Here is a 12,280-nt window from a genome sequence, read left to right on the forward strand (position 1 = left end):
TTATGGACCAAATTTTAAGTAAGCCTGTAAAATTGCAGTTCTTAGACTACAAATGAAAGGGGAAAAAAAAAACCCAACCCAACCTTGAAATGCAATTTTAGATCCTTCTTTGAAAATCTGGCTTAAAAAGAGAGGAAGGGCTACAATCTAAGCCTCTCATCCCCCCTTCTTTTTCCTTTTTTCCCTATTTCACAGACATAGAGTACAATCAAGGTCTGTTCCTGATTTGATTAGAAATGCTTCCTGTGCCAATTACTTTTTCACATAAGCCAGGAAAAACCCTTTCTGACTTCAGCTGTCCTTGGCAATGACTTGTCACCACATGGAACTTGAAAAAGGCTCAGAACTCTGCCAGTAATATATAAGAAAATCACGCAACAGAGGGTAAGAAAATGTTTCCTTTTTAGTGAAAGGCAAACAAAATATGAAACTACAAAGGTTTTTTTCTGCTGATTTGAGAAACATAGATATTAAAATTACACCTACACAGGCAAGCTAAATTTTTAGAAAAGTTGGACCATATTATGGAAGAATCTACTTAAATACAGTAATAATACAGTAGTGACTGCAGCTCCACTTTGTGCATTGTAACAGGTTCCTAATGCCAGCTCCAGCTCCCACTCCATTTTAGAGGGGAGAACCAACACTGATTAAACAGCTGACTTACTGCTTAGAAAACTTACTGCAGAAGGAATTTATTAGATGATAGCTAAGCAAAAGCATCTAAGGAGAAAGCCCTGAGAAGATGCTGTACAGACTGTTGCTGGCAGTGTCCCCATAACCAGGTAGTGTGGTAAAATAACAGAAGAGCTGCTGATCAGAAGAGCTGGTGAGGAGGAGTCAAAGCCCATTATCACAGACGTTTCAGAAGGCTTTTCTTCAGACCAGTTATGGTCTGGTTCCAAGAAGTGAATACCTTTAGAGTGGTAGCATGCTACACATATTTCAAAGACACACTTATGATTTGTTTTCATGTAAAAGGAATGAAGCTTGAGTTTCCAAGCATGATAGACAACATGAATCAAAGCACAGTAAATAGGTAAAACTGGTAGATTAACTTCAGAAATGCACTCCCGAGCTGAACTAAAACACTAGTATAGACTTACACTGCAAAATATGCAAGTCTGTGAAAAAATCCCGTCAAATAACATTTTCTTTATTTTTTTTTTCTCATTACTACTTCAGAACATTTTAAGTCTATATAACAACAAATGCGGAAATTAAAGTTGTAATTCAAACACTGAGCTCTGGAATCCCCTGTTGCATTCAAACAACTGTATAAAACAGAACCTTTATGCTCAATACTCTACAACACATATAAGCCATTTATTTGCATATCATTTTCCTGCTAAAGCTATAACTTTAATTTCTATTAGCAGATGGGCCTGATTCTTGACTTACTCTGAGATATATTAGTAATGTTGACCCTGACATTCTGGATGGCTTATGCTTAGTTGATTAAAAATCTTGACCTTCCTCTCTGTAACACTGCTCTTTCTAAATCCAGCCTGAAGGTATTAAGCAGATATATGCATTCTGAAGTTTGCATTATTAACATCTGTCTCTCCGTTAAAATGCTTTACAAAAACAATTAGTATCGAATGTTGTCTGTATCTGCTGCAAAAACTATCTTCTCTGTAAGAAAAAAGCCACGCATTCTTTTTACTCCTAGTTTCAGAACATTCTAGTTCTAATGCCACGTCAGCTGTATATTAATATACAAGGTGTTAACATTGAAGCATTGATAAACAGCAGCAACAGAAAACAAAAACTCTCAAATTTCCTTTGTCCATTTAAATGTGAAATTGCATGTGTAAATAAATGACATTTATGCAATATAGTGATATATACGTGTTTCAAAGTAAATACATTAAAAACATGTTATGTAGCATCTATTTGTTAGCAGTGTTTTAATTTATTACTAGACGCCAAAGAAAGATTTATTAGATTGCTTCATGGGTTTATCTTCATGATTTAAAATATAGCAACTACTTTGGATGAAAGTGTTTTATCCCAATAGATTCATCTACCTAGTCAACAAGCTCATACAGACTTGCACAGATGGTGCAAAGAACTAATTCTTAATTACATACATGGACCTATCATTTGTGTATGACTGCTATTTTCAAATCCTTTCATACTGTGGACTAAATGTATACAACATACACCCTGCCATTCCACCACTTCCTTCTGGCAATTATAACTATTGCTTCCACAGAAGTTAAAACAAAGTACTTTTACTCACTTTGATGTAATATAGCTGCTGGAAACAATACCATGTAGCCATCAATTTGTATTTCACAGAGCAGTATTGCCCAGAAGTTTAAAAACTACATTCATAACAGGCAAAGGCTCTTCCATCCCTCTGTAAACAAGAAAGTTTAAAAAACTCAACTCCTTCTGAGTTTGCTTAACTATTTTTCAACTTTTTAATATTTACTTTTTTAAATATTAAAGGATTTACTATAGATGATAATGCAGTAATATTAAAGCATAACTGCAGGCCTGCAAATTGATCTCAAGTCTGATGGTATGAAAAAGTTGATGGTATTTTTATGAAATTTTTAACCATCCCTGTGATGATCATCTTTATGTACTTTCTTGTTTATCTCCAACAGACATTTGTTTTCTTCAACCCAACTAAACTATTCTATAAAGTCAGTAACTGGGAGAATGGCTGCCCTTTATATAAAACAAAGTGGTTTAATTTTAAACTAGTTAGAACTGTATCAGCCTTTGCACCCAAATATATTTAGCCTCTGCATAATACATAAGCCCTTATGAAAGGCTCACTCAGAACGTGTATAAAAAACTACGTTTCCTAACACTGCAAAATTCCACCTAAGTCTCACTACAACAAAAGGAAAATATTTCAGTGACAGTGCAAAGAGGCAAGGTGAGGATACAGGGTACCACTAAGCTAAGACAGACTTCAGTCAACAGCTTTGATCCTCCAAAGGCAAATGTAATGAACAGTTTAGTCCTTCTCCCTCCCCACCCCCTTTTTTGGGTCTCCTCCTCCCCAGTTTGTGGAAAGAAAGGAAGTGTCTTATACAGATTGTGTACCTAGGAGCTTCTTTCCATGTTCTGATTCATCTTCTATAATAGTCTAAGTCTATGCAACTCATTTCCACTAAAAACCATGCATAGAATATAATTATCCAACCAGTGACAGCCGCGTATTATGCTGTAAAGTGCAGCAGACTCCTGTCCTCTTTGAGAACAGTAATTTCTATTGATTTTGTTTTCCTCACATATTGTGATATAACAGTTTCTACTCCTCACAGCTAAGCTTCATGTAAAAAAAAAAAAAAAAAAAAAAAAAAAATTGAAAGAATCTGCTTTGTATCTTCTAGAAATCTGCCCTTTTAAACCATGTTCTAAGTTTACCCATGCCTAAAAGTACTTAGCTTCTAAATTTTACTTATATTTCTTTGGTCAAAAATGTTACCACAAGTAAACTTCACCTTGTCTGTCATAGAGGAAGAAACAGTAGTGTTTGCTATCTGCCACTAAATTTTAATCCCTATCCAGTAATCTTATTTGCACAGGCTAAAAGATCCTTGGGAAAGGGTCTGCTCTGCATGAGAGAGGTCTACACTTGTGCATCCTACCAAAACTTGTACTGGTAAATATCACTATCTAATGTTCTTGTGTTAGTGGAGCAAAATGACTATATTACTTGAGGATCTTCACTCCTTTGTACTAAATGTATGTAAGGACATTTACATTAGGAGATTATATATGTAAATTTACAAATAGATTGCCCTACAGGCTTCTGCTAGTGACATATATGATAATGTGGTTGAAAATGTTGTGTACAGTGTATATATTATGAACGCATTCCTATATCCCTTTAATATTGTTTCTATCAATAAAATATTTTGCATGCTATGTGCAGTGGTGGCCAAAATGAGACTTATTAAATGTCATCAAATTTTAGGGACCGTATCAGCATTTTAAGAGAAGCCTTATTAAGATGAAATTCTGTATTTCAGCTTGTTGTGAAGTTATTTGACATTTCAGTGTCACATCTACTCCTGATCAATAATGTAATACACTGTATACTACATTTTAGTGAGTGGAAAGACATTTTTGTATGCATCAGTTATCTACTGAAGTTATCATAATAAGAAACTCTGCTGTTAACGTGTCTTTGGATTTATGCTTCTTTTCTCTCCTTTTGATCAAATCTATGATAATTTTTATAAGATAAAATAGTAAGAGATGCTGGAAGAATAGCTCATCTGAATGCAAATGAGTTTTTTTTTTTCTTTATATAGCTCTCAGGGCTTATCTTTTTATTACTCTTGCAGAAAGCAGGACAGTCTAGTTAGAGCCAGGGGCTAAATCAGAAATGACTTGACAATCCACTGATAACGTGGCATTTTTAGAATATATTCTCTGCTCTAAGCTCCAGTGACTAAGGGTGAATCATAAATTGTACAAGTCAATCAGCTTAGGATTTGTTTTTTACATGAAGACTTATGAAAACTTAAGTGTATTTTATTACCTGAAATGAACTTTTATCTTGAACGTCTATGACACAGTAAAAAAGAAAAAAGATTGTAAGAAAGTATAAATGAAATAGGAATTTTGTTTACTAGATTTTGCTTGTTTGGCTTGTTTTTAATAGCTTGAGTTCTGCCATAGTATCTGTGATGTAGTATTAATAGCTGGGTTTCCTAACAGTCATATAATACCTGTTTAGGTACTCTGAAGAAATCTAAGTAAAGAGCTAAATCAGTATGTCATACATCAAAAAACTGGGGACACATGCACACACACATACTAAAGCCTTTCAAAGCACTGACTTTCAGCCCTACCTTCCATCTTTGCTATTTTGAACAGAAGACTATACTTACACCCTTCTCATAGTTGATCTTTCCCTTTGTAGAGACATTTTTCTATACTGTCCATGTTTATGGCTGAAGACCTGGAGTGGATTCTCACTCTGACTGCTTATGCCCCAACCTATGCCTAAAATATCTTGATGTAGTCCAAGATAGATTCTGGGTGGCAGCAAAAGTCTTTTTTGATCATGTGAACACCTAGGAGGGGTCTCAGAAATTACATCAAACCAAAACCTGAAGGAACATATGGACTAGGCACCAGAAGTAGTTGATGGTTGCATATCTTTGATATCTTTGAAGCCTATACCAAGTTGGTAATAATTTCATTTAAAATGCATTCTGCATCTAATGTTAACTGTTAGTGATTGATCTGATGCCTTTTGCTACTGCATATAAGAGTGCTAAATAAAAATTTTATTATAAAAAGTAGTGTTCTTACAGTTAGCTTCAAAAAAGCACGTGAGTTTGCTTCTTTTCGAAGCCTGACCAATTTTCAGTTAAAAATGGAAGAAAAACAACCGCGTTTCACATATATCTTTAGCATTATATCTTTTCTGGTTTTTCAGTTTTTCTATTCTTATTTAAGGTATAGGAAAATAAAAATGATTGAACTGGGATTTCAAGGCAGGCAGTAGTTAAGGTATGGGAATGTATGTTGTCATCTGAAAATCCTCAATATCACTGGACAATTTTCTGAAGCTAAATTATTTCTTCCAACAAAAATAACTACTTAGTGTCTTTATCTTCCCTGGTGCCTCCAGAGAGTGCACTACTAGCTACATAAGTATATATATTTAGCAAAGTTACTAGCTATTTGAATATATACATTTAACAAACTATATAATTTTTAGGACACTATACTGAAGTAGTATTTTATTTTTTAAGATATTATAACAAAAGGCTTACTCTACTAGAGCAAAGTGTTTCCAGTCACAGTGTAGACCTCCATTGTCCTTATTAAATAACATTGCTTTCCTACTATATGGGTAAAATTGATAAACCGAATGTGGCACACATATATTGTTGTCATTGCTAAATATAGATTCTGCTATGCTGCCAATTATCAGGGTAAAATTAGAATCAAAATATGCTGTTAAGAAAATTAACATACATTATTTCTCCCTGACCTTCAAGTATTAAGGTTATTCTTCATCTCTTATATTATTATACCCTCAGTTTGTCAGAACAGAACAAGAGATTTGCCACTACATCTAGTTCAACTGCAAGTACCATTTTTTTCAATTAATTTTCACAATGTACATCCTTTCCAATTATGCAGTCTTATTCATTTGTAGTTTTTATTTGTTTCTTTTCAGTTATACATAGCAAATATTAGTTCACATGAAATATAAATCAGACAGACACAGTACATCAGCTTTGGATATGCTTTTTCTTCCTTTTCTGGATAGTACCCATGGACAATATGGTTAACAACTTCCTTACTTCTCCCCTAGAAAAACCCAGCACAAGCTTCCCAAACTGTTCTTTCTGAAAGGCATGCACATTGGACCATGAGTCAAGAATATTATTAATTACATGTAGACCAATAGCAATAGCTTCACTAAAGGAGAAAATTAAATGAGACTAACTAACCAATAGGTTAGCAAAAGGTGAGCATTAACACATCGATGTATCAGTTTAACTGTCAAGTGTCCATAGTAGCTTTCAAGGCTGATAATGGATTTTAGTACCACCTTAGGGACAGATTTTAATTGTGCACTGTAATAGTGCTGTTTAAGCCATTATATGCCTGAAGTATTGCTATTTCTTTAACAACTTGGATGTAAAATTTGACTCTGGGCTGAATTGTGGCACTTAAGGGAAACCAGGAAGAAATTATTTTACACATTCAAAATTAAATTTATTTTGCATGCCTGACATTGCCATTTGCCAATTTTAAACAAATTCTGGCCCAAGATTACTCTACAAAAACTGTGCACTGGTATAACCTATGATAGTATCTTGCAGACAAGGAGAGAAATGAGAAGAAGGAAGCTTAATCATGTGGCCTAAGAGGTCAAGATCCATGGGTTCAGCAAGACAGAGGAGATAACAGATGAACCAAGGGAAAAAATGGGAAGACAGAGAGTGAGGTAGGCTGACATAAGTACTCTTTGCACACTCGAGTTATGCCTGGTTATGCTCCCATGAATCCGTATGCAGACACAGCCTCTTTATGAAGAAAATCCCATGTTAAACAAATCTTGAGTTCTTCTTCCCCCTCCCAAGTAAATCAATAAATCTAAGCTTTTGAACAAATAAAACAAATATAAAGGTCACAAGGCCTAGTGGCTTCATCTGTCATACAGTGACTATACCCCTGACACACAAGGTTTCTTCATCAATATTTACTTCTCATCTTTCCATTTTAAAATTAGAATGCAAGCATCATATTTGTAATGCGATGTTCCTGAAACCTATGAGCTAATATTCTTGTCCCAATTAAAATGAGGCAAACAGATTGGTTTTAACGCTCAGTGGCATTCTTTTTATGGACTCTTATTCCTTCATAGACCACTTAGTTATAAATAATCCATGCACAGAGCAATTAGGTCTCTTCCTTGTTTTATGGGTTACAGACTTTATGCCTGTGTAAGTAACATAAAATACTACAATGCAACAAAGCACATTTAAATCCCTATGTTAAGACTCATTGAATACTTTTGATATTTAATTTCTTCTCATTTGTCATATGATTACAGCCTTTTGACTGAATCACACAATTACTGAGTCCAGACCAAAGAATCACTGCTACCTGAAGTCTCTTTAGAAAAGATCATCTTTAACACCTACACAGTGTTAAATGCGACGTTAAGATAAGATACTGACAGAAATATAAGGAGCTGCAATTTTCACACAACTAACAACTCAGAACTAAAACAGAAAATGATTTCCACACTTTTTGTGGTAGAGAAGCAATAGATACATCACTTCTTTTAAAAGAATGATCTCATGCACTTACAGGATCATGTGAATGACAAGGGATAGTTGGGTCACTGAAATCAGTGAGAAAATTCTCCTTTGCATCAGTGGACCTCACACCAAGACTTAATGTTTATTCTATTCTGTGTAGAGAAGAGGAAAAACTTAAGATGAAAGTGAGGTAGAGGGGAAACGACAGAAGAGATAGGCAGATTTGGCTTTGCCTTTATTGTTTAAAGTTAAAATCACTACTGTGCTTTCTCTTATCTTGCAGAAATGTTATTTATAACCTTTATACTTTAAACATAAGAGTCAGGTTATGCTGAATTCTACAACATCAATAGAGATGTTCTAGGAGAGTTTGCAGCAACAATTGAAGTCTTTGCCCTCCTCTATGTAGAAAAGATTCAATATTGCCTAGGGAATTACATTCAGGGACAGAAATAGAGTGAGTGTGAAAGCTTTCTTAACAATTTTTAAAAATAAATTTAGACTGTGAAAGACTGGGAAGAATATTAATCTGTTTTATTCATACACACTCTCTTTTAAGGCAAATTAATTATGCAGCAGAAGTATTTAGCATAAAAATACAAACTTTGAAATGTGAGTGTTAAGTGTAGTACAGGGAAATGAAACTGATAGAACTGATAGAAGGAGATTGAAAGAGGCTAATTAGAAAATGTCTGGGAGAGCATAACCATTTGACAAAAAGTACATAAGATAAAGCACTGTGGGCTTTAACAGATTATTAATGGTCTGCAAGATTTATTATCCATTCACCTTTGAGATCAGCTTTTTTTTCCCCTCAATTTAGTGTAAGCTACAAAAATTCAGAACAGCAAATGCAACTGTTGGTTATAATGAGGTCACAAGCTAATTGTGTTCTTATTCCAAATTTTAGAGTAATAGCCCTAGGAATATAATATCCTACAATAAATTAGTTCAACCAACTAAAGCTATAAACTGGAAAACTATGACCAGATTCTCATCTTTCTTAGTTTTTCATAAAGGCTGAGCATAAACATTTGTTCTGTGGACCTCAATCCCACTAAAGGTATTAATGCTGTGAGAAAAATCCCCTTGTGGGTCTAAGCAGATTCCTTTACTGCAATGACTTTTTTGCCCAAGGAAAAATAGCATAGATAATGTTTCACTGTAGCAGTCACTCATTTAGTCATGTGGGTGAGGAGTATTAATTCTCTCTGTACACAAGGTTCTGAAACTAGACCTATGAGAAGAGTGACTTGAGACTTCTCTACCAGTTTTCGATGGAATTAATGTAATAGCAGAACCATTAGAAATTACGGCAATTTTATGCAAAAATAGAAGAGTTTTAAATCATTATTTTCTACATCAAAAAGAAACAGGTACAGCTTTGACTATTTGGTTTTTTAGATTAAAAAGATGACTTCTGCATCCCCTGTCCCCATATCTTGGTAATTATTAATCTTTACTGTAAGTAGGAAGATGGAAAAATTGATGTTATTGGCATTACACAGTTAGAACAGGGAATCAAGTAGAACCAGATGTGAATTACAGACCTATTGTGTAAATCTGTAGTATCCTGCTAATTCTGTGAGTCAAGTCTTCTGATTTACCTGAGAGTTCACTACATAAAAAGACTGTATGGTCAAGCTTTACATTTCAGAAAATGAAGAAACATGTTTTCTCTAATTTTCAAGTACACTGGTTTATAATTGAGCATGAATGATAACCTGCTATTGTTATTTGTTAATAATCATACTCTGGGTTTACTATGGAATTCTAATACTGTAGCAAGAATCCCACATACAATTAGATACAATACAGACTTCTATACATAATATTTACTTAGAAATAAATAAAAATAAACAAGCAAAGGGACTGGACTTTTTTGAGGGCATGTGTTTTACATACTAAAAAAGTGGCCTAGTGCCATTGGGAATATCAAAAGTAAGCATATTTCTGGAATCACAGTCCTACATCTGTGAGAACTGTGAAGTACATGGACCCCTTCTTGGCATGGACAGGAAAGAGTCTCTGTTTCATCTGAGATCAAACTGCAGAGATGGCTGTTGTGTGAAAAGATGAGAACCTGGTATCATGACGGCTCAAGTACAAAGATGATGCAGAAGTTTCTTTGCTAAACTATTCCTCTCAAGGTCAGGGCTGCCAGATCTAGAAACTTGTTCTCATCACAGCTTGCTCTGGAGTAGTCATGACTAATGGGACATCTGCCTCACTCTGGAGCAAATCATTTAGCAAGCATGGTTCTAAGCCTGGAATCTTAGCAACAAAATGTCAAACAACTGCCTGTAGCTTAAGAAGAATCTTTCTAAAAGAAGCAAGTCTTTCTAAAAAAGAAGCCAGAAGTACTGGGGCCAAGAGCTGAACACTACCACAGAAACATTTTTTCCTTCAATCTCAAATATACAGGGGGGAGAAATGACCAAAAAGATAAATAACAAGGGCTACTGAAAGAAATGGTGAGTAGAAGTTCCTAGAAAATCTAGGACAGTAAAGCAAAACACACAAATACATATATAAGATCCTTTCCTTGCTCTTTCATTTATTTATTAATATCCTTATTGGAAAGAAGTTCCTGGGGTTCTTATTTTTCTACTGAAGTATTTACTTCTCATGAAAAACACTGCAATAGAACATTCATAGCAATAGATTATATGTCTGTAATAGCAATGTAATAACAATTTCAATAAATGTTTGAAACATTTAGGCACCTCATGAAATAACTGAGTGAAACAGACAATGTAATAGAATGTCTGTCATTCAAGTCATTTTGCAAAGTGACTCAAAATTTGTAGTTATTTTATAAAATGACTGGTTTCAGAATATGACCAACATAAATATGATTTGTCCTTTAGTATGGTGCACCTCTTCATATCTTAGAGAACTTTCAATACACTGTGAAATAGCTGATATACAAAATATTAGCAGAAAAATATTAAGACATGAAGTTCTATGGATAAGGTTTCTGTATTTTATTCTTATTGAACGCTACTTATCATACTCACAAAGTTGGCAGCTGAGAGTCCTTCCTTCTTCAGACCCTTCCTCAGGTATACCCATTGTTAGGTGTTGGAAGCATGAGAAAAGCAAAACAGTGAGAAATCTGCAAAACACATATTTCCTTGACACAGGGTGTCCATAATAAACACAAGACGGGATGGAGGTCCAGTGATTTGTGTTTGTCATGGCACCAAGGAGGAATGCGAAGCGAAGGTGTAGGCCGCGCAGTCCCATTCTTTCGCTTTTCTCAAGGACAGATATATCTCCTGCTCTACCCCTTTCTTTCAAGGGATCATTTTTGCAGTAGCCAGCTGGCCTTGTTTCTCATCCTCCCTTTTTTTCCCACAAAAACCAGCTCATCCCCTCTCACCAAGCAATGTACTGTGACTTTACTCAAAAGATGATGGCTTGACTACAGTCCCACCCACTCACAGAAGATAAATACTACCCCGAGTTTGTACCCAAATCAGAGGGACAATAATTCAACACCAATTGGAGGGACAGATCGACAGGTTTGTGCTCTCGTCCCCCCTCAGAAGGGACACCTTTTGGTAAGATTCCCTCTGTTACACCAAGTGATTACCCAGGAACTAAGTGTGTGTGATTGCAATCGTTTTTCTTTTGTGTAATGCTATATAGCCAACCTGCAGTTTGTGCATTTATTGTAGACAATCTTAAAGAATCTGTAGATGTTACACAAAAATAAACCGTACTATTCGTGAATCTGCTTCTCTTGAATGAAACCAGACCTACAGCATATGGGCTATTTGGGCATCTGGGTCAGACCTATAGTTACGACCCCATACTATTCATGAATCTGTTGGCTTCTTTTGAATGCAACTGGACCTACAGCATACAGGCTGTTCATGCATCCAGGTCAGACCTATAGTTACAGTCTTAATTGGCATACCTATTAAGAGATAAGTCCAGCCACCCCTAGCCCCTCTAATCTCTGAGGATTGGCTAGAACGTAAGGGGATTTATCTCTTACCAAATTAATTCATCACCTTAAATTCAACATCCATTTATGAAATAATTCTGCAAGAAATAGAGTCACTTTTATTATCACAAATTATTTAAGAATTATATGCAGCAGAAGTAATACTGATTCCAGCCTATGATACTTCAGTTTTATGCTGCTTCATCTACATTATCTCACCTCCATATTGTGATAATTCTACTGATTTGATAACAGTTGTTTCAAAAATCTGCAGTAGCACATCAGTGAATCAGACCCACACAGTGTCATGTCATAACCTTGGAAACAGAAACCAAATAGTGACAGTAGAACTACTGGTGTTTAATTGGTCATGGACAGTGTTTACAATAACTACAAAGCACAAATGAGGGCTAGAAAAAAGAGAAGGCAAGGATGTTCAAACATGGAGGCGTTTTCTATGAGATTAAATAGCTATTACTCTAGCAGCAACCTCAAGTTTATCAAGTCCTACAAGCACTGTCTTTTCTAGAAGATGGAATAACAGGTCAGGGAAGACGAT

At 35.2% G+C, this 12,280-nt stretch overlaps 1 long non-coding RNA gene across 1 annotated transcript in view; it reads right to left on the reverse strand.

Moving 5' to 3' along the window:
- LOC141922351 (uncharacterized) overlaps positions 1-10,886 on the reverse strand; it is a 72,728-nt gene extending 61,842 nt beyond the window's left edge. The window contains exons 1-2 of the long non-coding RNA XR_012622959.1: positions 10,787-10,886; positions 7,816-7,918 (exon numbers count right to left, since the gene is read on the reverse strand). This is a non-coding gene — a long non-coding RNA (uncharacterized LOC141922351). The remainder of the gene's footprint in view (positions 1-7,815; positions 7,919-10,786) is intronic.
- Positions 10,887-12,280: the final 1,394 nt, after the last annotated feature.

The sequence above is a fragment of the Strix aluco genome, chromosome 4, assembly GCF_031877795.1.
Source record: "Strix aluco isolate bStrAlu1 chromosome 4, bStrAlu1.hap1, whole genome shotgun sequence".
Classification (NCBI taxonomy): Eukaryota; Metazoa; Chordata; class Aves; order Strigiformes; family Strigidae; genus Strix; species Strix aluco.